At 45.1% G+C, this 25,316-nt stretch overlaps 1 long non-coding RNA gene across 2 annotated transcripts in view; it reads left to right on the top strand.

Annotated features, from left to right (window-relative positions):
- LOC106025575 (uncharacterized) overlaps window positions 1–25,316 on the top strand; it is a 49,546-nt gene that overhangs the window by 22,114 nt on the left and 2,116 nt on the right. The window contains exon 3 of one of the 2 annotated variants that reach the window (XR_001199176.2): window positions 24,693–24,798. This is a non-coding gene — a long non-coding RNA (uncharacterized LOC106025575). Of the gene's footprint in view, window positions 1–24,683; window positions 24,799–25,316 lie in introns of both variants that reach the window. The other variant, XR_001199174.2, reaches the window with a different exon arrangement.

The raw sequence follows: 25,316 nt of genomic DNA, 5'->3' as shown, positions 1-25,316 counted from the left end.
ACAGCAAGTAAGTTCATTTAATTTACTGTCGTCCTTTTCAGCCTCGTGACCTGCGGTCATGTAATAATTAGCTTTGTCCTTCAGAGCAGAGTGACTACAGATAATTGCATTCAGTTCTACAAAACATTTAGTAAGGCCTGTGCCTGCTCGGCTCTCCGTGTTAGGAGAGGTCCAGGGCTGGCCAGGGTGGTGCCCACTTTGTAATCCCAGCATGCAGGAGGATCCCTGTGAATTGGAGGCCAGCCGGGGCTACAGCCTGAACTACATAGTGAGATCCTGTCTCCAAAACAAACCAAACAAACAAACCTGTGAAGACACACAGATTTGCACCCCTTTTCTTTTGTGGGGAACTACAAATGGATCCCAGGGATGCTCTATCACTTAGCTGTATCCCCAACCCTGAACTGCTCAGGCTGGCCTCCAACTGGGAATCCTCCTGCCTCGGCCTCCTGAATAGCTGGGATTACAGGCATGGGCTACTACACTGAAAAGCCACCTCTGTGTTCCCTTGGTGGTCTGTGCTTCTCTCGCTCACCTGGGTCCTTCCTGCCCACTATGCAGCCTCCACTCCAGCTGGAGCCTCCCACTTCTTCCCTCCCCTCTCCCACCCTGCCCCACCTCACAGTCTCCAGGACCTGCCCAGCAGCAGGTCCACGTCCTGCACACCTGTTGCCCGACCCTTGCCCACCACCCAGCGCCTTGGGCTGGAAGCAATGCTCCGGTGTCTCCTTGCTACTTGCTGGGTCAGTGCCCCCCAGAGCTGCCTTGAGTCCCATCCTCCTGGGTCTAGCCAACCACATCGGTCCTGGTGGGTTTTCTGCTGTGGTCACATCGGACCCCAGGCTGCCACTTCCTGAAGAAAAAAGGGCAGCTCAGCTCTGGGCACTGGGGCTCAGGCTGACGCACTGACCTCTGCCTGGCTCAGGAGGACCTGGAGGGAGAGACTGTGGTGGAGCTTGCAGGTGGCACAGGGACCGGGAGAGGGCTTGTGAAAACTCTCTCTGGGAGACCCAGTAGGCCTCACCCTGATGAGTTCTCACTGTGGAGCCCAGGCTGGCCTCCAACTATTGGTAATCCTCCTGCCTCAGTCTTCCCAGTTCTGGGGTTACAAGTGTGCGGCACCACACGCCATGAGTATGGTTTTAAATTTCCTGCTGTGACTGTTTATTGCCACACTGATGGGGCCTGAGGGACCCAAGGGCCACCCCTCAGTGGCTGTGAAGTCAGCAGTGACAACACGGGGATGCATCTGCACGTGGTCTGCACATGTCCGGGCTCTGTCCATGCCACTTCCTTTCTCATCCTCGCTCAGCATCAGTACTGGGTCCATGCAGAGACAAAGAACGCGAGTCGCTGCTTTCGGGGAGTCAGCATCCAGATGGGCACAGAGAGCAGAGCTCAAGCGCACAGCACCCATCAGGACCAGAGAAGGCTGTGCCTCTCCAACCTGCCCTGTGCACAGCTCCCTAGTGACCCGGATACTGTCCCCCTGCCAGGGTGAGCCAGCGGGCGACCAAGAGGTTCAGAGAGGGTGGTGAGCCCGCAGGGGGCTGCATGCCTGTAATTGCAGCAAGTGGGTGGCTGAGGCAGAAAGATTTTGAGTTCCAGGCCAGCCTGAGCTACTCAGCGAGACCCTTTCTCAAAAAACAGCCCCTCCCAGGAAGATGAAACAGGGAGAGCTGGAGAGAATGCTGGCGAGGCCCAGGGTTTTCTGGGGGCTCTGAGGAGGTCTGATTTGGGGTGATCCTAGAGGGGGCGGGTACAAAGTCCCAGCTGGGGAGGGGGCGAGGGGCCGCCGCATGGGCAATGCCAAGCAAGGACTCTGGGAGGCTGAGGCAGGAGGACTGCAAGTTTGAATCCTACCTGGGTGACTCAGTGGCTTAGCAAGATCTAGTCTCAAAAAGTAAGAAGGCTGGGGATGTAGTTCAGTGTACAGTCAGAGCAAAAACAGTCACGTTTTACCCCCAAAATCCATGCCATCTTTGTCCTCCTTCGCTCCTTCTTGCCCGCAGGCACCTCCGCCCCGCCCCGCCCCCACTAGGGCGTCTTTGCTCATTATTTACCTACTTTTTAGAACTGGAGATTGATCTCAGGGCTTCACGCCGAGCTGCATCCCCAGCGCTCTTTTATTTTTTATTTCAAGGCAGAGTCTCACTAAGTCATGAAGTTTGCCCTGCTGGGCTCGAATACACGATGCTCCTGCCTCAGCCTCCCCAGGGCTGGGGTGACAGGCTTGGGCCACCACACCTAGCGTCTGCTGCCTCGTGCTCACGGCTTTCCTGTGCTTCTGTCTCCACGCTGTGGTGACTTTCTTCCTGGAGCAGGTGCCCTCAGTCTCGGCCCTCAGGCTCGCAGTGGGACAGACCGGATGTCAGCCCTTTGCCACTGTTCTCAGGGTCCCGGGAGGGATTGGGGTGACCCCAGACTGCTGACACAGGACCCCGGACGCCTGTGACTCTGCATTTCCAAGCTCAGGCCCTGCCACCTCTGCAGGTGCTGGGCTGTGCTTCTACGTGCAAGAGAGCTCCGTGGACGGGCAGAGTCCCTCGCCTGCGCCGGCTGCAAAGGGCGTCAGGAGGGGGCCACCTTCTGTTCCCACGGGGACTCCAGAGAAGGCATCGGAGGCTGAATCGTAGTTCTCAAAATGCTAGGCTGAATCCAGATTCCCAGTCCCGCAGAATGTGAGCGTTTTGGGAATAGAATTTTTTATTTTTAGTTTTAAAGAGGATAAAGAAAATTCAAAACAAGATGGTAGGAAATTAACGATGGTTATTAACTGCTCCTCTCAATGAACTAATAGAATTAGTAGTACAATTATCTTAGCTCTCTCTCTATATCTTCCCTTCTTACTTTTCTCCTGTCCCCCATCTCAACATTCTTTCCTTTTGAGCAGTTTCTTTCCCGTTCACAATATCTGTTGTACCTTTGGACTCTTTCAGCTTCTCACACCAGGGAGACAACGTCATGTTTACACACGCAAGTTAATTTATTTCCCTTATGAGTTTGGTCTTTTGTTGCATCCATCTACCTATGAAAGCCTAAAGTTTATTGTTATAGATTAAAAACTGTTGGTCAAAATACCAGCAGAATTAAATCAGCATGGTGCTGAGTGTAGATGGCCCACCTGAGGAAAGTTGCCAGCATAGAGGCATGGAGGAGGAGAAGCCAGGTGTTGTGGGTTCTCCTAAGTGTTGCTGTCTGAGCCGCTGGGTCTCCTGGAGGAGCTGGTCATGACTAGCTTCCCCAGTGTGAGTTCAACCATTGTCATCAGAGGAGCTTGGGACCTTGTCGCTGAGAGTGGCTGTGGTTTACTTTGGAGGAGCTTTGCTCCTTACATTGAGCATCGCTTCCTGGCTCTGGAGGGGAAGATGTGTGCCATTTAATTTCCAGGCGAAGCTTGTCACACTGGCTTTTTGGCATGTACTCATCCTCAGAGAAGCTTGGGACCTTTTCAGGGCATCCCCGGTCTTTATTTTGAGCATGACTTCTTGGCTCCAGTGTAGAACCCTCAACCTACCAGCACAACTCCTTCACCCCACTAGCATAAACTTTCTGGCTTCCACCACTGAACTTTGGGCTTTCCCACCTTGGATCTGTAAAACAGACTGGCGTGAGTCCTTCTCGTGGGCTCTAGACCTCCAGCTGGACTCTTAGGAGGCATTGTCATGGGCTCTAGGTTTTCATCTGGACTCATGCAGGACTTTGCTGTGGGATCCAGGCCCTTGACTGAATATTCTGGGTCTTTAGTGTTGTGGACAGATTTCCTGCACTTTTGCGTTTAACTCTGGGTGACCATCATAAAACAATATTATAAATTCTGTGTCCTGATTGTAATTGTTCTCCTCACAGTCCCTGACTACAACATTCATCTTTCTCTGTAGCTGAGCAGTACTCCATTGTATACAAGTACCATATAATTTTTTATCCATTCCTCAGTTGATGGGCATTTTGGTTGTTTCCAAGATTTAGCTATTATAAGTTGTGCTGCTATAAACATGGGTACACATATATCACTGTGGTATAATGTCTTCAGTTCTTATGAAAAAACTCCCAGAAGGAGAATAGCTGGGTCAAATGGGACCTCTAATGTTGGTTTTTTTGAGGTGTCTCCACACTGATCTTCACAGTGGTTGCTCCAGTCTACACTGCCATCAGCAGTGCAGAAGAGTTCCCTTTTCCCCATAGTCTCTCCAGCATTTATTACTGGTTAATTTCTTGATCTTGACCATTCTTTCTGGAGTGAGATGGAATCTCAGTGTTATTTTAATTTGCATTTCTTGAATGAGCAGTGCTGTTGAACATTTTCCCATATATTTGTTTGCCATTTGTATTTCTTCATCTGAGAAGTATGTATTCATCTCAGATGGCCATTTTTGGCTTTGGTCTTTGAATTTTGCGGAACTGATATTTTAAAATTCTTTATATATTCTAGATAGAAGTCCTTTGTCTGAAGAATAGTTGGCTAAAATTTTTTCCCAATTTATGGATTTTCTTTTCCCTCTGTTGGAAATTTCTTTTGACATGCAAAAACTTTTTAATAAGATGAGATCCTGATTGTTTATTCTTTGAATTATTTCCTGTGCAGTTGGGGTTTTGTTCAAGAACTCTCTATCAATACTTATGTCTTTACGATTTCTATCTATTGTGTCTTCTAGTAGATTTAGTGTTTCTGTTTTAGTATTTAGAGTTTTGTCCCATTTTAACTCTATGCATGGTGATAGACAAGGGCTTAAGTTTAGTCTCTGGTATGTGAAAAACCAGTTTTTCCAGCAACGTTTATTAAAGAGGCTGTCTTTCCTCCAGTGAACCTGTTTGGCCCCTTTGTCAAAGGTAAGGTAGTTGTGTCTGCATCTTCTATTCTGTTCCATTGATCCATAGGTCTGCTTTTTTGGCTAGTACCATGCTGATTTTATTACAGTAGCTTTAGTATAATTTCACATCAGGAATTGTGATGCTTTCTGCCTTTACCTTTATTACGCAGGATTGCCTTTGCTATTCTAGGTCTATTCTGGTTCCAGATACATTTTAGGAATGTTTTCTCTAGAACTATAAGATATGCTAAATGGTATTTTGATTGGGATTGTGTTAAATTTGTATATAAATTTTGGGAATATGGCCACTTTTGCAATGTTGGTTCTTCCTATCCATGAGCGAGGGATATCTTTTTATTTTCTGAAATCCTCTTCAATTTCTTTTTTCAGAAAACTGTAATTTTCAATGTATAATATTTTACTTCCTCTGTTAAATTCATTCCTAAGTATTTAATTTTTTGGATGCTATTGTGGAGTGTGTTTTTTCCCTATTTCTCTCTCAGTGAGTTTGTTGTTGTGTACAGGAAGGCTGTTGATTTTTGAGTGTTGATTTTGTATCCGGCTATGCTACTAACTTTGGTCATTAAATCTAGAAGTTTCTTGATGGAGTTTTTGTGATCTTCTATGTACAATATCATGTCATCTGCAAATACTGATGGTTTAATTCCTTCATATTCCTTTGATTTCTCTCTTGTCTAATTGCTCTCACTAATGTTTCCAGAACTATATTGAGTAGGAGTGGGGATAGTGAACATCCTTGTCTTATTCCTGATTTTAGGTTGAAAGACTTCAGTTTTTGACCATTTAGTATGATGTTGGCCTTTGGTTTGTGATCAATGGCATTTGTTAGACTGAGATAAAGATGATCTATTCTGATTTTCTTTATCAAAAGCCTTTTATGCATCTATTGAGATGATCATGTGATTTTTGTCTTTGGCTCCTTTGAAATGATGTATTAAATTTATTGATTTGCATAAATATCCCTGCATCTCTGGGATGAATCCTACTGGGTCATGGTGTATAATTTTCTTGATGATTTGCTGCATGCTGTTTGCCAGCATCTTATTGAGGATTTTTGTGTCTATGTTCATTAGGGAAATTGGCCTGTAGTTCTCTTTTTTGGTTAGGTCTTTTCTCTGGTTTGGGTATCAGTGTAATACTTTCTTCCAGGAATGAGTTAGGGTGATTGTTTTCCTTTCAATTTCATTAAAGTTTGAGTAGTATTGGTATTAAATCTTCTTTAAATTTCTTGTAGAATTTAGCTATGAATCCATCAGGACCTGGGCTTTTCTTTGTTGGTAAGTTTTAAATTTTGTTTTCAATTTCATTAACTGATATTGAGTTATTCAGAATTTTTATATCTTCTGATCCAGTTTTGTTTAGTCCATATGTTTCTAGGAATCTTTCCATTTCTTCTGTGTTTTCCATCCTATGAGAGTAAAGATTTTCAAAGTAGATATTGATGATATTCTGAATCCACAGATGATATTCTGAATTCCACATGGTCTGTAGTGATTTCACCCTTTTCATTCCTTATTGCATGAATTTGAGTTTTCCCTTTCTTTCTTTTTTTTATAAAGTTGGCTTAGGGTTTATCAATTTTATTTATTCTTTCAAAGAACCAACTATTAAATTCATTATTTGTATTATTTTCTTAGTCTCGATTGCTTTAATTTCTGTTCTGATCTTTATAATTTCTTCCCTTCCTTGGGCTTTGGGCTTGACTTGCTCTTTTTCTAGAAGCTTGAGGCACAGAATTAGATTTCTTATTTGTGCTCATTCCATTTTCCTGATATGATAATTCACCACTATTAAATTTCCCTCTGAGGACTGCTTTCATTGCATCCCACAGGTTCCAGTAAGTTGTATTTGCATTTTCATTTGATTGTGGATATTATTTAATTTCTCTTTAATTTCATCTGTGACCAGTTGGTTGTTCAGGAGGGTGTTATTTAATTTCCATGTGTTTATGAAGTTTTGTGGTTTCTTTTGTCATTAATTTCCAGTTTCATTGCACTATGGTCACATAATATGCATGGGATAATTTCAGTCCCTTTGCATTTCTATGGGCTAATATATGGCTGTTTTAGAGAATATTCTATATGCAGCTAAGAAGAATGTGTATTCTGATTTTTTTGTGTGTGGAACACTAAATATCTCCTCAGTCGGTTTGTTCACAAGTTTGGTTCATTATTGCTATTTTCTTTGCTGATTTTCTGTCTAGTTGATCTATCTCTTGTTTAGTTTTGCTGTTGTTATAATCATTTTGTGGCTTATTTGAGTTTTTCATGTCTATTAATATTTGTCTTATGTTGTTGGATGTGCTCATCTCATATTTGGTGCTTATATATTTATGATTGTTATTTCTTTCTCTTGAAGTTTTCCCCTAACAAGTATGTGATGACCTTTATCTCTTTTGATCATTCTTTGTTTGAAGTTCACATTTTCTGAAAACAGAATAGCTACTCCTGCTTTTTCTGGGTTCCTGTCAAATGGAGTATTGCCTTCTCTCTTTTGACTTTCAGTCTGTAAAGTTCCTTTTGAGTTATATGTATGTCTTAGTTACTTTTCTCCCTCATTGTTGAGACAAAGCACCTGATGCCCAACATGAAGGAAGGAAAAGTTTATTTCTTATAGTTTTGGGAGGTTTTAGTCCATATTTTGCTGGCTTCAAGGCAGGGTGGTGTGGCACAGGGGCAGCTGATCATGGCAGCCTCAAACAGCAAGAGCAAATAAGGCAAAAGAGAGAGAAAACACGCCTTCTTCCCTCCCTCATATTGCATTCTGGCTCCACCCCTGGGCAGGTGCAGCATTCACACTGCTAATCCCAGAACTAGACAATGAACCAATCACAAATGCTAGATTCAGCCACCTCCATGACTGCATGAGGTTTGGGGGGCCACTGACATAAACCATAACAATGTGTTTCTTGTATACAGAATATTGTTGAATTTTGTTTCTTGATCTACTCTGCCAGTCTGTTTCTTTTGATTGGTGAATTGAGGCCACTTACATTGATGGTTATAGCTGATATGTATTGGCTTGTCTTCGTTATAGTATTTCCTGCTGTTTATTTCTTACTTATCCCCTCTGTTTATTTGCTTGTCCTGCTTGTTGGTTTCTTTCTGTTGTTGTTCTTGGAACTGTGGTCATTTTTATCTCTTTCTACAACATCTTTTAGTACTCTTTGTAGGGCTGTTTGGTGATTGTGAATTCTTTTACTTGTTCTTTATCATGGAAGTATTTTATTTTTCTACCAACTTTGAAAGATAGTTTTGTAGGGGGGCTGGGGATTTAGTTCAGCAGCATAAGCACCTGCCTTGTAAGCAGGCGGTCGTGAGTTCGATCCTTGATACTGATAAAAATGAAAAAGACAAAAAAACAAACAAACAAAAAAAAACAAAGATAGTTTTGTAGGATATGTCAAGAAGTTGTTTTCTTTCAAGACCTGAAATACTTCAAGCTCCTCTTGATTTGATGATTTATGTTGAAAAGTCTGCTATGATTCTGATTGGTTTTCCTTTAGAGGTGATCTGTTTCTTTTTTCTAACATTTTAAAAAAAAATTTTTTTTAAATCGGTACTGGGGATTGAACTCATGACCGCCTTGCGTGCAAGGCAGGTGCTTATACTGCTGAGCTAAATCCCCCTCTCTAACAGTTTTTAATGTTCTGTTCTTGTGCTGAATATCTGGAATCTCAGTTATTATATGTCTGAGTGTAGATTTATTTAGGTAATGGCTAATTACAGTTTATATGCCTCACTTATCTGTATGTCAGATTCTTTTCCCATAGTGGTATGTTTTTTGCTATTACTTCTGCAAATAGTCTTTTTATGTCATTTGTGTTAACTCCTGGTTTTTCATTGACACCTATCAATCTTTTTCTTTGCATCATCTTGCAGCTGTTGAATTATTTCTTGGTTCCTTATTATTTTCAAGGGATCTTTCCTTTCATAGTCACTAGCTGCAATCCTGACTTCAAGGTCTGAAAGTCTTATCTTCGGGTTCATTCAAGTGATCTTGCCAGGTTTCAATGGAATTTTTAATTTCCTGGATAACTTTTTGCATCTATTTCATGCATTCTAATTCTTTCTTATATTGTTTATTTAAAGTTTCCATCATTTTCCTATGCTCCTCCATTTTTAAAATCCGTGTCTTCTTTAGATGTACTCAACATTTCTTTCAATTATGTTCTTTCTCAACAATTCTTTCATTATGGTTTTTATTTTTTTTTACCTGAGACATTATTTTTGCTATGATTTCTTCCACAGCCTCATGGAACTGTTTTTTACTTTAATTACTATCATTTCAGAAATTTCAAGTGTGTGACTTCCAATTTATTCTATGTCCATATCTCCTGGACTTGTTCTGGGTATGGTGGAGGGCTGAGATTGCATTTTGCTCCTTCATCTTGACATTTTCTTGGAATAGAATTTTTAAAGTGGTGATTAAGTAACTGGGCATACATTCCTGTAATCCTGGCACTCTGAGGAGGCTGAGGCAGAAAGAACTCAAGTGTGAGCCCAGCTTAGGGCACTTGGTGACTTAGCAAGACCTTGTCTTGAAATATAAGCTGAAAAAGAGGTTGTCATGTAGCTCAGTGTGAAGGCATTGGGTTCAGTCCCTAATAAGGAACAAAAAAGGTGATTAAAATAACTTATTTTGGGCTTCAACCTGGTCTGACCTGCATCCTTATAAAAAGAAGAAATTGGCACCCAGCAGACAGCAGCATGGCCTCACCCAGGGGAGACCCTGTGGGAATTCACCAGGAGGTGGCTTTGGAAGAAGCCAGCCCTGCCTGTGCCTCCATCTTGGGCTTCTTGCCATGAGAAATGGGTGTCACTCACTGATACCCCTTGTGCATGGCCCTATGGGCTGGTGGCCTGGCAGAGGACGGACAGATGGTGGGGCTGCCCTGTGCTGTCCACCTCAGCTCCTCCACTGTTCCTGGTCCTCCCAGGGCTGAGGAAAGAGTTGGTGACCAGGCCAGGACCAGGATACTGAGGAAGGACGAAGCTGCCCACAGACCAACTTCTTTCCCATGGCTTTTCTGCATTCAATGGAGAAGCCCAGGATCCCCACCTCTGTACTCCCAGGAGACCCCAAAGCTGTAGGGGCAGGTTGGATTTGGCAAATTTACATGCTTTGGCAGCAGAGATTCTTGCACTTGGAGGCATACACTAAGTGTCTGGGCTTCTTCCCAGGACACCTGCCACCAGAACACACACATACACACACACACACACACACACACACACACACACACACTCACACTGCCCTCATGGCTGTCACCTGCCTCCTAGAGAGCCAGGCACAGGCACAAGCCTTTGCAAGCTGAGGTTTGTGTTTTCCAGGCCTGCACACCCCAGCCTGGCTCTATTCCATTTCCCTTCTGCTAATGGGCACTGGCTTGTGGTGTCTGGCCATGCACAGAGTGCTGGAGATGGCAGAGAGGACCCAGCAACTGGTGTCATGCTGTCTTGGATGTACAGAAAGATACACTTGAGTCATTTGTAGGAAGATGGTTGCAGCTTGAGACCATATATATATTTTGTTTTGTTTTGTTTTTGAGATCAGGTCTCACTATATAGTTCAGGCTGGCCTTGATTTCACTAAGTAACCCAGGCTGGCCTTGAACATGCAGTGATCTTCCTGCCTCAGCCACTGGAGTGCTGGGGTTACAAGGTGTGTGCCACCACACCAGGCTTGAGACCATAATGTTCAGTGACATAAATCAGACACACAAGCTTCATGATGTTAAGTGGTTTCTATTTCATGAGAAACCCAGGGTAAAATTAAACAGAAAATAAAAGATAGACAATAGGAAACAAAAAGAGGGTTTTTTTTTCCCAAATGGGATTAAGAGATGGAGGGAGGAAAGGGGAAGTGGCTTAAGAAAGAAGGTGTTATGTATGCATAATCAACTCCCATGATGAACATATTCTTTATGCACTATAAACATGTACAATAAAAAAGCAAAAAAATTTTCAGTGCTACCCTTGTCAACTAAGGAGCTCACAGATTCTTTAAGCAGACTCCTCTGTAATTTCAACTCTTGCACAGTGCTGAGTAGTTACAGAAAAATGGGTTAGAAACTTTGGTCACCCAAAAAGGTGGTGGTAATCCATTTATGGGAGATATGAAATGGTACAGATCAAGAACAGAGTGGTCAGTCTAAAAACTTTTGGTTCTGGAATTACATGTAGCTGTCTGTTATGGATTAAAAACTAATGGTCAACTTAACATCAGTGGAATTTAAATCAGCATGGTGCTGAGTGTAGATGGCCCACCTGAGGAAAGTTGCCAGCATAAATAGAGGCATGGAGAAGGAGAAGAAAGGTGTTGTGGGTTTCTCTAAGTGTTGCTGTCTTGGCCGCTGGTTCTTCTGGAGGAGCTCGTCATGACTAGCTTCCCCAGTGTAAGTTCGACCATTGTCATCAGAGGAGCTCGGGACCTTGTTGGTGAGAGTGGCTATGATTCACTTCGAAGAAGCTCTGGTCCTTACATCGAGCATCAGTTGGCTCTGGAGGGGAAGACATGTGCTGTTTAATCTCCAGGAAAAGCTTGTCATGCTGACTTTCTGGCATGTACTTCACTGTTCTTATCATTGGAGGAGCTTGGGACTGCTGAGGATGGCTGTGGTGCTTTTTAGGACAGCTTTGGTCTTTATTATGAGTGTGACTTTTCGGCTCCAGTGTAGAACCCTCAACCTATCAGCACAGCTCCTTCACCCTGCTGGAATAGACTTTCTAGCTTCTATCTCTGACCTTCGGGCCATCCCAGTGGGGATCTGTAAAACATACTGGTGTGAGTCCTTCTTGTGGGCTCTAGATCTCCAGTTGGACTCACGGGTGCCATTGTCATGGGCTCTAGGTCTTCATCTGGACTCATGCAGGACATTGCTGTGGGATCCAGGCCCTTGGCCGAATATTCTGGGTCTTTAATGTTATGGACAGATTTCCTGAACTTTCTGTGTTTAATTCTAGGTGACCATCATAAAATATTATTATAAATTCTGTGTCCTGATGCAAATTATTCTGCTCACAACCGCTGACTATAACACCATCTCAAGCATAAAAGTTAATACTTAAAAGGCATGGGAGAGAAAACATTCTCAAGTTTCTTGTGAAACCTTTGGAAGTTTCCTATAAAATCAGCCTTTAATATCTATCCTCTTCCTCTGCATTTTACTTCTGTCTTCACTGCAGGATGTAAATTGGGTGCCATGAGTTGCTCCATTGGCCCACTGGCGAGGGTGCCTGGCTCCAGTGTGCCCTGGGTGCCTTATCTATGGCATGGTTTTCTTTCAAGGCCACAATGTGCAAACTGTCAGGATGCACCAAGCAGCAGGTATAAAGAGCTGCCTCACACAGAGCAAGCAGTCCATGATATTAATTATGCCATCAATGTATCATTGTCATCCTTATTATATGGATATTGTGGCTACAGCTTGAGCTCCTTGTCAGAAATTGTGAATGGAGTCCTGTGTCTCCGGTGAACTATCTGACAGCTCTACATGACTCATTGTGTCTTTTTTAGGACTACATGAGACTGAGAAAATACCCGCTATTCAGCCCACCCAGTGTGTGCTAAGACTCAGCTGAGAGACTCTACATCTGTGAGAGCAAGGCACTGCCCTGCTGGTTCTGTAACTTCTCTTCTAACTTGGTGCTGTCCCACCACATGTGGCTATGAGAGTGTAAACTAAATAAAATGAGACGAGACTGAGAATCCTGTCTCTAGCACCAGCCACCTCCCAGCATGCAAACCCCACGAGGGCAATGGCTGCCATATTGGATGGCAAAGTCCAAGGTCTCATTGTCTTTTAACATATGGTGGTCACCCTCACGCTTAGCTTCCTGCCCCTCTGTGGGTCGGGCAGGGAGGACGTAAGTTCTTTAGAGAGTCTCTACCCATCTTGGGTATAAAGTATCAGCAATCCTGATCCTTGCTGTGTGGGAAGCAGTCATTGCTAGCAGGGTGCATGCCTTGGTGGGTTTGCCTTGCTTTACCTGCAGCCTCTTGCCGGGACCCTTGGGTATTTTTAGCTGGCCAGAGTGCTGGAGTGTTGAAGCAATTTTGGAGAAAAAGGGAATCTACTAAATACAGCAAGGACCAAATGGCAGCATGGTGGCTTCAGGGGCCAAGCGCTCTTACCATCTTGACTGCATCTTGATCACTATTACAATCATATAAATAGAATCATCACATGTTTAATTTAAACGATGATGACCACGGGCTTCTGTTCTTTCTTCCTGCTTAAATAAACCCTACTGGATGGCTGTCTGAAATGATCCCTCATCCCCATCCCCACACAGCTGGGTGTCTGGGGCCCATAGCATGGGTGGGAGTTACTTTGCTGAGTGCAGTATGGCCAGCTCCTGCGTGTTACCATTTTGCAGGAGTTGTTACTGTTTGCTACGAGCTACCTTGAGCAGAGATACAGGACTAGTTTTTCTAGGGGTGCCTAAAATGTAGCTGTGCCATTTCCCAATTTCTTCGGGGACCAAGACTGTAGGCAGGTTGCTTGGTTGCCTTGAGGGGAAACCTCTGCCCATCCTGTTCTGGAACAAAACAGTGCTTCTTCAGACTATTGGCTATTATTCTATCAGATCATCTGGGGCAGTTTGAGGGAATCCTGTTTTTATTTATTGTTCTTGGAATCCTGTTTTTATTTATTGTTCTTGGGGGAGAGGAAACTCAGTGGGAGAGCGTGAGCTTAGCGAGCATGAGGCCCTGGGTTCGATTCCCAGTGACAGAACACACAGCACAGTCCTTCCCTCCACGGCTTTCGTTGGTGGAACAGCAGATGAGAGAGAGAGTCCTGCAGGCTCCGACTCGCAAGCCAAGTACAAGCTCCCGGTGTCCTGCCACTCTCTGCTTCTCTCTACCCGCTGCTCCTGGTAGCCCAACAGACAGGAATCTAAGAAGCTGTGGTTCTTTCTGCAGCCTGACTGTGGCCACATCTGCATCAGCACAAGCAGGGTGGGAAGGGCAGCGGGGCCAGGTGGGCACCTTCATAAACTCACCCAGCAGCACTCAGGCTGGCTCTGGGCTCCACGGAGCCACTGTCCACACCTGCTGGCAGCTGCATGCACTCCCTGCTCAGGGCTATCTGAGAGCTGCTTCTCCTCGGAGGCAGCATTGTTGTAACCAATGCTGGAGGCAGGCGTGCGAAGGTCCCTGCCATTCCCTGCCCCTCTCTTCTTTGCTTCTCCAGTTCCCCTCCTGCTCCTCCTCCTCTCTTCTTCCTCTTCTTCTTCTTCCTTGGTCTTTTTGAGACAGGGTTTCACTATGCAGTTTGCAGTAGCTCAGGCTGGCCTTGAACTTGCAGCAATCCTCCTGCCTCAGCCTCTCCAATATGGGATTGCAGGTGTGCAGCTGGCTTTCCATCTCCACTCTTTCGGGCACCTCTGCACACTGAGGGTGTTCCACTCCTCACCCTGCAGCACCCAGAGGGGAGGTCCGCTTTGCTGAGCACACCTGGGCACACTCAGGGGACCTTTCCCTGTCACGTGAATGAGAGAAACGGCGGGGGGGGGGGGAGGTTGAGCACCTTACTTTTGATATTGACATGGTCTTGTCACACCGTTACATCCCCGGATGGAAGCAGCACTGCGTGGAGCCGGAGTCTGGAGGCCAAGGCCAAGCACTGGTTCCTCAGGAAGCCTGTGGAGGGGAATCCACTCCACATCTCTTCCCGCGATCCCAGTGTGGCTCTTTGATGTCACCATGATGTCTGCCATCATGTACACATGGTGTTCTGTGTGTGTGCGTGTGCATGTGTGTGTGTGTGTCAAGGTGTCCAATTTCTCCCACTTTTTATAAGGGTATCTATCAGTCGGCTTGGATTAGGGTCAGTCCTAATGACCTCATAGACCTCATGTGCTCTTCGCTTGTTCACTTTGCAGCACTGGGATTGAACCCAGGGCTGTGCCCCTGCTAGGCAAGCTTTCTATCCCTGAGCCACATCTTCTCTCCCTAAGGTCCTCATTTTACCAAGGCTGCATTCTTGATACCAAGGCCTGGGAGTCCAACACAGGATGAGATGCTGGTCAAGCCACAGCACCTGTCTTCAAGCGAACGCTGCATATGGGGCGAGAGGCTCGGGGTAGGAGTAACAAGGAATAGGCCCAGGAGAATGAGGGAGAGGAGTGGTGTGGGATTTTTTTCTTTTTTTGATATGCAATTCAGGCTGACCTTGAACTCACTATGTAGCCAAGGCTGACTTTAAACTCTCAGCAATTTTTCTGCCTCAGTTTCTCTAGTGCTGGAATTACAAACGTGAGCCACCATGTGGTACACTGAAAGGGACATTTAGGGACAGACATAAATATACTAACTATGGAAGAGCAAGGCCCAGACACCTGCGTGCATCATGGACTCTCCTGGTGAGTCCCAACAGAACAGAAGGTCGGGTTTTCCATTTCTCTGAAGGAAAATCTGGGGCCAGGCAGGCTGCGGGAGGCCACCCTGCACACCGCCATGGTCAACTCCCAGCGGCTGGGAGGCTCAGCTGCCTGCAGGGCAGCTCTCAGCTGTGTGCTTAGCCAATTGCCTTTGACGGCAGGAAACTGCTCTCCCATTGAGCTACATCCTCATCTCCTTAAATTTTCAAATTTTCTTGTGGGACTGGGTCTTGCTACATTGCCTAGGCTGGGTTTGAACTTGAAATTCTTCTGCCTCAGCCTCCCAAGCGGCTGGGATGACAGGCACGCACGGTCATGCTCAGCCATCAGCTTTAGTGTTAAGAACACTCTTAGGTTGGACTCTTGTTTACCAATCTTAGAGTCTCACGATCAGTTTCCCTGGAAACTTGATCCCACAAAAGTTGGCACTAAAGAAATGGAAGCAGGCCCTCAGAAGTGGGTGCCCCCAGGACGTTAGCAGCAAGGACCGCAACTCTGGTGGCCGGCGGTGATGACGATGCTGTCACTGGCATGGTGTGGTCCTGCAGTTGTTAGGACTTTCGGGCTAGCAGTGCAAATCACGAGAGAAAACATTGCCAACATGTGACATAATTCAGGCCTTTGAGATGAACAAGTGGATTAGTTGGCTTGGGCTATGAAACAAACTATCATAAACTGGGTAGTTTAAGAGACTCATGTTTATGTTTTTATAATTCTGGGGTCTGAAAGTCCACCATCTGAGTACCAGCATAATTGGTTTCTGGTGAGGGCTCTCTTTCTGGCTTATAAATGGCCACCTTCTTGGTACGTCCTCATGTGCCATAGCTACAGTCTCCTTTTTCTCCTCCTCCTTCTCCTTCCTCTCTCTCTGATTTCTTTTTATAAACACCCTAAACATCACGAAGCATAAGGACTCCACCTTCCCCAAAGGGTCCCCACTGCTACTCCACAGGGAGTTAGGGCTTTGATATGTGAATGGGAGTAGGGGAGCACAGATGTTTAGCCTATAACAACCAGGGTGGTACTGAGTATTTACACTTCAGAAGTAGATCACTGCTACACAAGGCAACTGATACCTTGGAGATGACCACAAAAGGCTGAGCGAGCCCTCCAGGCTCTGTGTGACACCAGAAGGCTTGAGAGCAGGTGAAGACAGACACCCTGAAGCTCACAGACAGAAAAGGCTGAGGGTCAGCAGGGGACTGAACTATAGGAGTACCACAGCTCAGATCCCTGGGCCAAGGAGAAAGGTATAAGGTCCTGCGGGTGGGTTTGTGACATCTACCCTTGCATGACCTGAGTTCTAGAAGTTTCCTGAATGTTCTGGGCCTGAAGGAGAGGCCCTCTCTTCCTTTCTAGGCTGGTACTTTCCATCTGCTTGAACACCATGCCCAGGATCCTAAGTGTTCAGGACAGTGTATGAGCCTCTCAGGAAGAAAGCCCAGGGTCAGCCCTGGCCTTCAGGCCCAAAACTAGTGAGGTCCTGACTCTACCTGGTGGGGAGCACGGATCCACAGGGGAAGGAAAAGGACCTCTGAAGGCTACAGGGCCTCACCAATGATACTGTAGGCCAGGAGATGCCATTGGGTGACAGCTTCTGCAGCAGGAGATGACAGGTTCCTTGTTGGAGGCCACTCAGAGAAGCCAGGACACATGGGCCACAGGGTGGCAACAAACCTGGGTGGCAGCCTGCCAACCTTCTGATCCAACACTTCAGAGTTAATAGACCACGTGTGGTAATGTCAGTGAGTTGAGGTGAGTCTGTAGAAGGTCTGATAGAGAACCATGGTCAATGTTTAAATTTAAAAAAATGATTACAGTGAAAGATGCATTGCTGGAATCCCCCTCAGAGAACTGCTCCTTTCTTCAAACACACTCATCCCCTCATTCTTGTGAAGCAGACCTGGGAATCTTTCGTATCTTTTCTTTTTTTTTTTGTCTTTTTCCTTTTTATCAGTACCAGGAATCAAACTCACGACTGCCTGCTTATAAGGCAGGCGCTTATGCCGCTGAGCTAAATCCCCAGCCCCTCCTCTTTTGTATCTTTTCATGGATGCTTTGATGACCTGCATTGGCTCAATATGTTTACGGCAATTCCTGTCAAATAAAAACAGCATGTGTGTTCATTCACCTTATTCACTGAATCTGGCACCTTGAGACCTCTGACTCTTCCCCCAAATCAAAATGACCGTGAAAGGTAGACATTTTGAATTGATTCAGGACATGGAGGCAGCCACATCAGCACACCTAAGGACACTCATGAAAGAGCACTTCTGGACCTGCTTCGGAAAGTAGCAAACTCAGTGGGATGAGTGTCTTTAAAGTAAGAAGGAGTATTCCGAGGGAAATTAATGGCAATATGTTTTTTTTACTGTAATATGTCATTAAAATTTTTTGTAATAATTTTTAAAAGATAACTTTTAATTCATCATTTTTTTCTTACATAGCACATGTACATTACCATCTGCTGTTTGTATCTTCACAGTAGGCTTAGACTCATGACCTAAAAATCCACTCTAAGCAAACTAGAAAATTTAAATTTTCTAATAGCCATAAATGTATCTCAAACAAGTAGATTGTTTGTTGTTTACACACTGTTTGCATCACCTGCAAACATCTGTATCTAGCGTTTGCTAGTAAAACAGCATGGAAAAGAACCCATGCCACTGCTGCCCTGCAGAGCTCTCTGACCCAGAGACTCCTACCCTTGCTGCTGAGGGGTAGCATTAGACCCAGGACCTTCTCTCTCACCCCAACCCCCAGGCGTTCCCCTGCCTTCTTGCCAGAGAGGCCTTTCTGTTTCAGGAAGGTCCCATCCTTCAAGGGTCAATTGCTGTCAAAGTGCTGTCCAAATCAAGCTGTCACCTAGTGGTCATATTCTTTTTCTTGCTTTGCCCTGAAATCCCTAACTTCCTGCAGGCCTCCACAGCGGCAAGACAGAGCCGCAGCCAGCTCAGCCTACAAAGAGGTGCTTGGAGGCCAATCGAAGACTTCTAGAGCAAAACTAGGATCCCTGGACCTACTGGCTTAAGTTGAGCAATGATTCTCAGAAGAGCAGACCCTATAGCATCGTGTGTAATCACCGCTGAAGTCCCGCCCTAGAAGGATCCATCAATGGCCATTTATTTGATAAATTATTACCCGGGGAAAGCTGACAGTTCTGACACTTGGAGCATGGTTGGACACAGATTCCTAGCAGACATGGGTATCTGGGCATCCAAAGTGTTACCTGAGAGAGAGAGGGGGGGGGAGCATATTGGGAGCTTGGTGACATCCAGAGTTCTGTCCCCAGCCTAGATCACCACGTCCACAGTGCCTGTCATCCATCTGCTGAGTACCACATGGTCAGCATGGACATGCTTGGTAGTTGGAGGGGTCCCCTTTTCTCCCACTGGCTCTTTGGCCTGTCAGTAAGAGGTATGGCAGTGGGGAACACCAAATGGCAGTCTCTGAAATCCCTCCTTTGTCTTGGTCAAGAGAGCAAAGCAAAAACATTGCCTCCTGGGAGGCAGGAGGAGAATGAATGCTTTCCTTTAAAACCTAAAGCATAAAAGGCTGGGGCCCCAAAGAGATCCTTATCTAATTACATCAGCCTGGTTCCTACAAGTAAACTATCAAACTAAGACAAATGGTACTCACAGTTACAGCTGATGTGCTGGATACAGTGTGTTCATAGAGCCACTGAAGATGGTCTCAGCCATGAGATGCAGCCATTCAAGCCATTCATCTGGCAGACACTTTCTTCGCCATCACCCATTAGAAAGGAGGGTCGGAAGCAATTCATATCCATATAGGACAGGAAATGTATGTATGTATAGCAGTGCCTAGGGCTATGTTCAATTTCTTACCCTCTATCATAATAGAGGCAGAAGAGATCTGGGCAATCTGGACATCCTTCCAAACATCACGTTGGTCCACTATATTAATGGCACTGTGTTGATCAGAGCAGATGAACAGGAGGTGGCGAGTAAGTTGAAGGTCAGATTCACATGCTATGGAGGGTGAAAAAAACCCAGTGAAGATTTAGGGACTGCCATAATAGTAACTTTACAAGGGTTCAGTGGTTGGATGTGTAATGGGAAGTTCCCTACAAAGTGCAGGACAAATGTTGCATCCTGCACCTTCCACCATGAAGCACGAAGCACAGAACTCAATGGGTCTCAAGTTCCACCTCTGCATATTCTGCTCTTCCACTGGCCTTTAATGCTGTTGGTGCCCACAGCAGGAAAGAGCTCTGAAGCAGATTCAGCCTGGGGATATGGGCCTGAGGTTAGGGGATGTCCCAGTTACTTTTCTCATTGCTGAGACAAGAACATCTCAATTCCCAAAAGTAAGGGAGGAAAGGCTTAGTTCACAGTTTGTAGAGGTTCCAGTTCATAACTGGTTGGCTCCAGCTTCAGGTGGCTTGATAGAGAAAAGTAGTTCAGGGTGTGCAGAAGACAGCAGAATCAACAATCAACCTTACTGGTGTCTTTTTGCTCCTTTTGTACTCGATCAAGGCTGCTGAGTTTAGGGCAGTGCCAAACCAATCAGTGAACTGATCACACATCCTTAATCACAGGATCACACACTCTAAATTCAGCCACCTCATGACAGCATGCAGCTTTGAGGGAACATCTAGACATAAATCATAACATTGTTCCCCTGGTCCTCCAAAAACACATTCATATTCACATTCCTTTACACAGAAGTCATCTAAGAGTTGCCAAGTTCCTAAAAGATTCAGCATTGCTGAAAAGTCCAAGTCCCAATTTTTCTCTATTTGAGGCAAACTCTTAGCTGTGAGCCCCTGTGCAAATGAAAAGAAATGTATGTATCTATAGTAGTGCCCTCGGGCTATGTTCAATTTCTTACCCTCTGTCATAAAGCAGAAGAGATCTGGGCAATCTGGACAAAATTTAATGGTACAAGACAGACATTTCCAAATGGGTGTACAAAGGAATGTGACCAAAGCCAGTCCAAAATCCAGCAGGGAAAACATCAAATCCTGTAGCTCCATGTGCAGCATCTGAGGCAATCTGTGGCAAGATGTCAACCCCCAAGGGCTTGGATGGCTCCATGCCTATGGCACTTCCTGGCTTCTTCAAACTCCTGGAATCTCCACTGCACATTGCACTTCACACTCACAGCTTCACACACTGCCCTCTCAGTGGCACATTGCCTGTCCTCCCAGGCCTGCTTCTGAAATCTGGGTGCCAGCCTTCCTGACCCCACAACTGTTTCATTCTGTATGCACTTAAAACCAGTGCCATATGAATGACACCAAGGTCTGCTGCCAGCTGGATCAGCAGCCAGGCTTCCCTTTCTCTTGGCTTAGGTGTCAAGTGCCTGGATTACTGAGCACTCTAAATCCAATTCTGAGGAACAAATTCTCTAGGCTGCCCTGTTCTGAAATATGGTCCTATGTGGCTTTCTTCTTAAAGCAAAGTCTTTTACTTTTGCAATTTTGAGTTTGCAAAGCATGAAGTCCTACTACTTCTTGTGATTCCCTCAGGCAATCTTTTCTATTCTCCAGTTCCTTTTCAACAATCAAGATCTCCTCTGCTGTATCTTTGCAGTGCATGAGTTTATTGGAGTTTCCTTTCTGGCCAGTCTCAGAATGTTTTAAATCATTCTGCTGGACTCCTTTTGCTTGATTCTCAACATAGATCTAACTAAAAGTCCCCAAAGGTAACTATGCCACCATTCAACATTCAACTGCCTTGAAATTTTTTCTGCCAGATTAATTAGTTCACTTCCCTTAATCTCAGTTTCAGAAAACTCTGGACTTGAGCAAAAGGCATACAAACTATCTATCAAGGCATAATACACATCATCTGGAGTCTAACAACCAATGCAGTCCTTCTGACCAGCAGAAACCTCCTAAGCCTGGTCTTTACAAGCATGATTTCTATCAGCCTTTTAGTTTTTGTGCTTAGACCAAAATTTTCCATACAGGACAGACTAAGATGTTCCAGCTCTCTTTTCAGCCAGTATCTCTGAACATTTCTAAACTTTTCCTGCAAGAAATTCCCCAAAGCTCCTGAACTATATGATCAGATACAGTCAGAATAACAATCCAATTCATAGATACCAAATTGTGTCTTAGTTACTTTTCTCCTTGCTGAGACAAAATACCCGATACCCAAAGTTAAAGGAGGAAAGGTTTATTAATTGACAATTTGTAGATGTTTCAGTCTATAATCAACTGGCTCCATTTCAGGGTGGCTCTGCCGAGAACAGTTCATGGTGTGTAGAAGACAGCACAACCAACCTCCATAGCATCTTTCTGCCTCTTTTATACTCTATCTAGGCTCCTGGGATTAGGGTGGTGCCAATCCAATCCAGGATTGATCACACATCCATAATCACAGCATCAGACATTCTAGTCACCTCTGAAAAGCCTGCTCCCCCTATGACTACATAAAGCTTTGGGGGGACCTCAAGACACAAACCATAGCAGGGACCTTATGACTCAATGGACCACATGGAATTAATTGAGGTGTCTGTGGGATCTAGATGTGCCATTAGGGTGTGAGACTGCCAGAAGGCATCAGAAAGCTGCACATATCCATGATCCAAACTGCCAAACCTCACAGAACCCACTGTTACTGCCTGGTGCCTCCCCTTGAACTCCCACTGCAGCTGTGTGGGGCTGGATGGTTCTTCTGATCACATGATGGAGGAGGAAGCAGGCCAGATGTGGTTCACAGATGGGTCCACACAGAGTATGATGCAGATCAAAAGTGGACTAAAGTCAGCAACACCCACTCAGGAGCTGTCACGACCAATGGTGGCCTGGGAATCCACTCACTGGGAAAAACTGGGGAAAGTTCCTGGGCATCAGTTTTGTGTGGAGAAGAAAGGAGGTCCTTAAAATAAGAATGCATGTGGACTGGTGGATAGAAGGGAATGGCTGTTTGTTAGACACAAATGGATGGAGAAGGACTGGGTAAAAAAGGCCAGGTGAGCCTGACACAGTTGTGCACACCTGTAACCCCAAACCTCTGGGAGGCAGAGGTAGGAGGGTTGCAAGTTCAAGGCCGGCCTCAGAAACTTAGTGAGAGACCCTGTCTCAAAATTTTTTTTTTAATTCAAAAGGATGGGAGGTTCAATGGTGCCTCAGTTCAATTCCCCGTGACTGTAAAAGAAAAAGTAAAGAGAAAAATAGCCAGGTGAGGAGGAGTGTGGCTGGGTCCTTGGGCTGAGCACAAAGTGTGAAGATCTCTGTGTCTTGGGTTGATGCACCCCAGAGAGCATCTCCAGGAGGAAGGAGATAAGCACTTAACAACCAAGCAGGCATAAAGAAGAAGCACCTGTCTCAGTGTGGACACATTGGCACCCAGGAGCACCCTGGTGGCAGAGGTCCACAGGATTCACGAGTGCCCACTCACAGCTGTTGTCCTAGACTCTGCTGATGTCAGATGCCCACTGCTTAGCCTCTGGTCCAGCAGCAGCTATGAATAAACCAACCTGGCCCTTGATAGAAAAGTCCTCGGATTGCTTACCACCAACATGATTCAGTACCAACTACTGATGTGTCAGTGTGGGGTCCTACAAAATATCCATCAGACCAGGAGCCCTGATTTTCATCTAAGGAACATGTGAGCTCACTGACACCACCATAAACCCCTTAGGTCCCTCAGACCAGGAGCTGCAGGTCTGACTGGTTCAGTTGCCAGCTTCAGGGCACTGTCTTACGAGGATGGAGGGTCGTCCTCATAGATTCAGTGCACTTTCTGATCAGCGACCAATTATATGTTGCTGTGTTCCCAACAAATAGAATATGCAGGGCTTGTTTCACTGACTTTGTGGGCCTAACGCCAGTAGTCTGATCATCTTTTCAGAGGATAACAATACACAGTGGAGCATCTATGGGGATCTCCTTCTTTTGAAGGCGGTAGCCATTGTTAATTCCCCGTATCTTGTTTTGAAGCCCTGTGTCGTTTTCATTGCTTTGTTTGGTTGGGTTTTACTCTGTCTTGTTTGATTTTATTATATCTAATAGCATGGGCAGCTGTTTCAAAGATAACAAGACATATTATGGTAGCCATTTTGTATTTACTATTGTCTTGTTTTGAGTCCTTTATTGCATTCATTGTTTTGTTTTTATTGGTTCTATTCTATTTTGTTTGATTTTTACTATGTCTAAAGGTATGGATAGTTATTTGGAAGACAACAAGAGGCATTATGGTAACCACTGTTGTTTTCCTATTATCTTGTTTTGAAGTCCTGTGTCATACTGTTTTATTTTGATTGGCTTTATTCTGTTTTATTTTGCTTGATTTTATTCTCTTTAAAAATTACCAAAAAATCTTATGTATAAAATATAGTTTGAGATATATTTATATATTAATATAAAAATTTAAAATTGTATCATGTTATCTATAGTGTTCTACCAACTTTTTAAAATCGGGTACTGTATTTCTCCATGTTTTAGTGCTAATGTATTGTTTTTAGCACTTGCGTATCTCTTTGCAAGAAAGATAATTTATCTATGGCACATTGTTGAATCCTTGAGTTGTTTCTAGTTTTCTAAAAAAGAGTACTACAGAACATAGTCCTACATGTAGTTTTGTACATTTCTGGGGCTATTTCTCTAGGGCACACCTCTGGAGTGAAATTGTTAGCAAAAGAAACATCTTTGATAGGTTATGGATATTTCCAAGTTATTCCTAGAATGATCAAATACTCTCTAGTAATTTGTATCTTAGCAACACAAATGAGTGTGTGTATTTGCAATAGTATCAATCCTTGAAATATGTTTAAAAGGTCTTAGTGTTCATATCAAAGCAGTACTGACTGAATGACATAATCAAAACATAATTATGTGCTGGTGCCATCATAAAACACAAAATTTGGTATTTCCATGTGGATCATTTTGTTATTTTCATATATAAAAGTATTTTAGTTATTACGGACAAGGTAAAACATTTCAATTCAAGGACCCTCAGTTGTTCTTATAAAAAAGAAAAAGAATATGCAGGGCTGGGAAATGGGGTGTTGAAGTAGAAATGGCCCCATTTTCTTCATTCTCGGTGGCCCACAAGAAGAACTTTGGTTTCTTTGCTCTGCAACTCTAGGAGAGTCTGTAGGTCCTGGTTCCCAAAGGAGAATCCCTCTGTCAGGGGACGTAGCAGGAGCCCCTTTGCACTTTAAGTTATGGCTGGCTGCTGCTGGGGCACTGGGGCTCCCTAAGCAAAGCAATGAGCAACCAGCAATGGGACTCGGCCTCCTGGCTGAGGTCGTGGATCTCCACGCTGGGAGCAGGTGGGGAGCTGCACCGGAACGTGAGCAGGAGCCATGCTGGGCTTTCAGCTGAGCTGTTGGTGCCCTCCTGCACCAAGATGATCAGTGGGAAAGTTCAGGAGAAGGGCTATCTGGGGGTGGGGAATCTGGAATGGGCTGTTGAGGAGGGGGCCATAGGTGTGAGTTGTGGCCTTGAAATCAGCTGAAACAGCGGGTTTGCTTTTGTCCCTCTGAGCTTCCCTAGAAAGCAGTACCACATGGAATGGTGAGTGAGCCATCGCAGACAGGTGCAAACGCTGGTTCTGAGTGAGGTGGCTGAGTGGCACCCGAGTAGCTGTCGTGGACACCAGGTGAGCAATCTCACATTCTCCTTCAGCACCCAAGCACTCATTTCTCCAGCTGCAGAGAATCCTGGTTGTTGAAGGGTCACAGCTGCATCGCCCTGGGATGCAACCTCCATGGGAAGAAGCTGCCTGACCTGAAGCCATGGCCGGCGTAGGTCCTGTGACCAGTTGATGGAGGTACAGTGAGGACCAGGCTCCTTGCTGTGCTTTGGCGTGTGGCTGAAGAGTTACCTTCAGCACTTCCTGAGCCCATCGTAGTTAACGTCTCCCTCTACCCAGTTTTACTTTCTTCTTTCTCCATTGTACCATTAACAAGAAGAGCATCCCTCAGTAAACGTCCCACACTGCAACCTCTGCATCAGAGTTAGCATCCCACTGAATGCAGGCCTATTGGTTTCGCTAACATTCTTCCACCCTAGTGCCTCTGCTTTTTCTTTCCCATCTCCCTTAGGCACAGGGCAATCACATGGCCTTGGTTTCTTACACATCTGGCCACTATCCCCTTTCATTTTCCAAAGGGCTCT

This window comes from Cavia porcellus, unplaced genomic scaffold (genome assembly GCF_034190915.1).
Source record: "Cavia porcellus strain 051 isolate PalLab524CR breed Dunkin Hartley unplaced genomic scaffold, mCavPor4.1 scaffold_24, whole genome shotgun sequence".
In the NCBI taxonomy this organism is placed as follows: domain Eukaryota; kingdom Metazoa; phylum Chordata; class Mammalia; order Rodentia; family Caviidae; genus Cavia; species Cavia porcellus.
The sequence above is the reverse complement of the archived record's forward strand: the minus strand, read 5'-3'. Positions and strand labels throughout refer to the sequence as shown.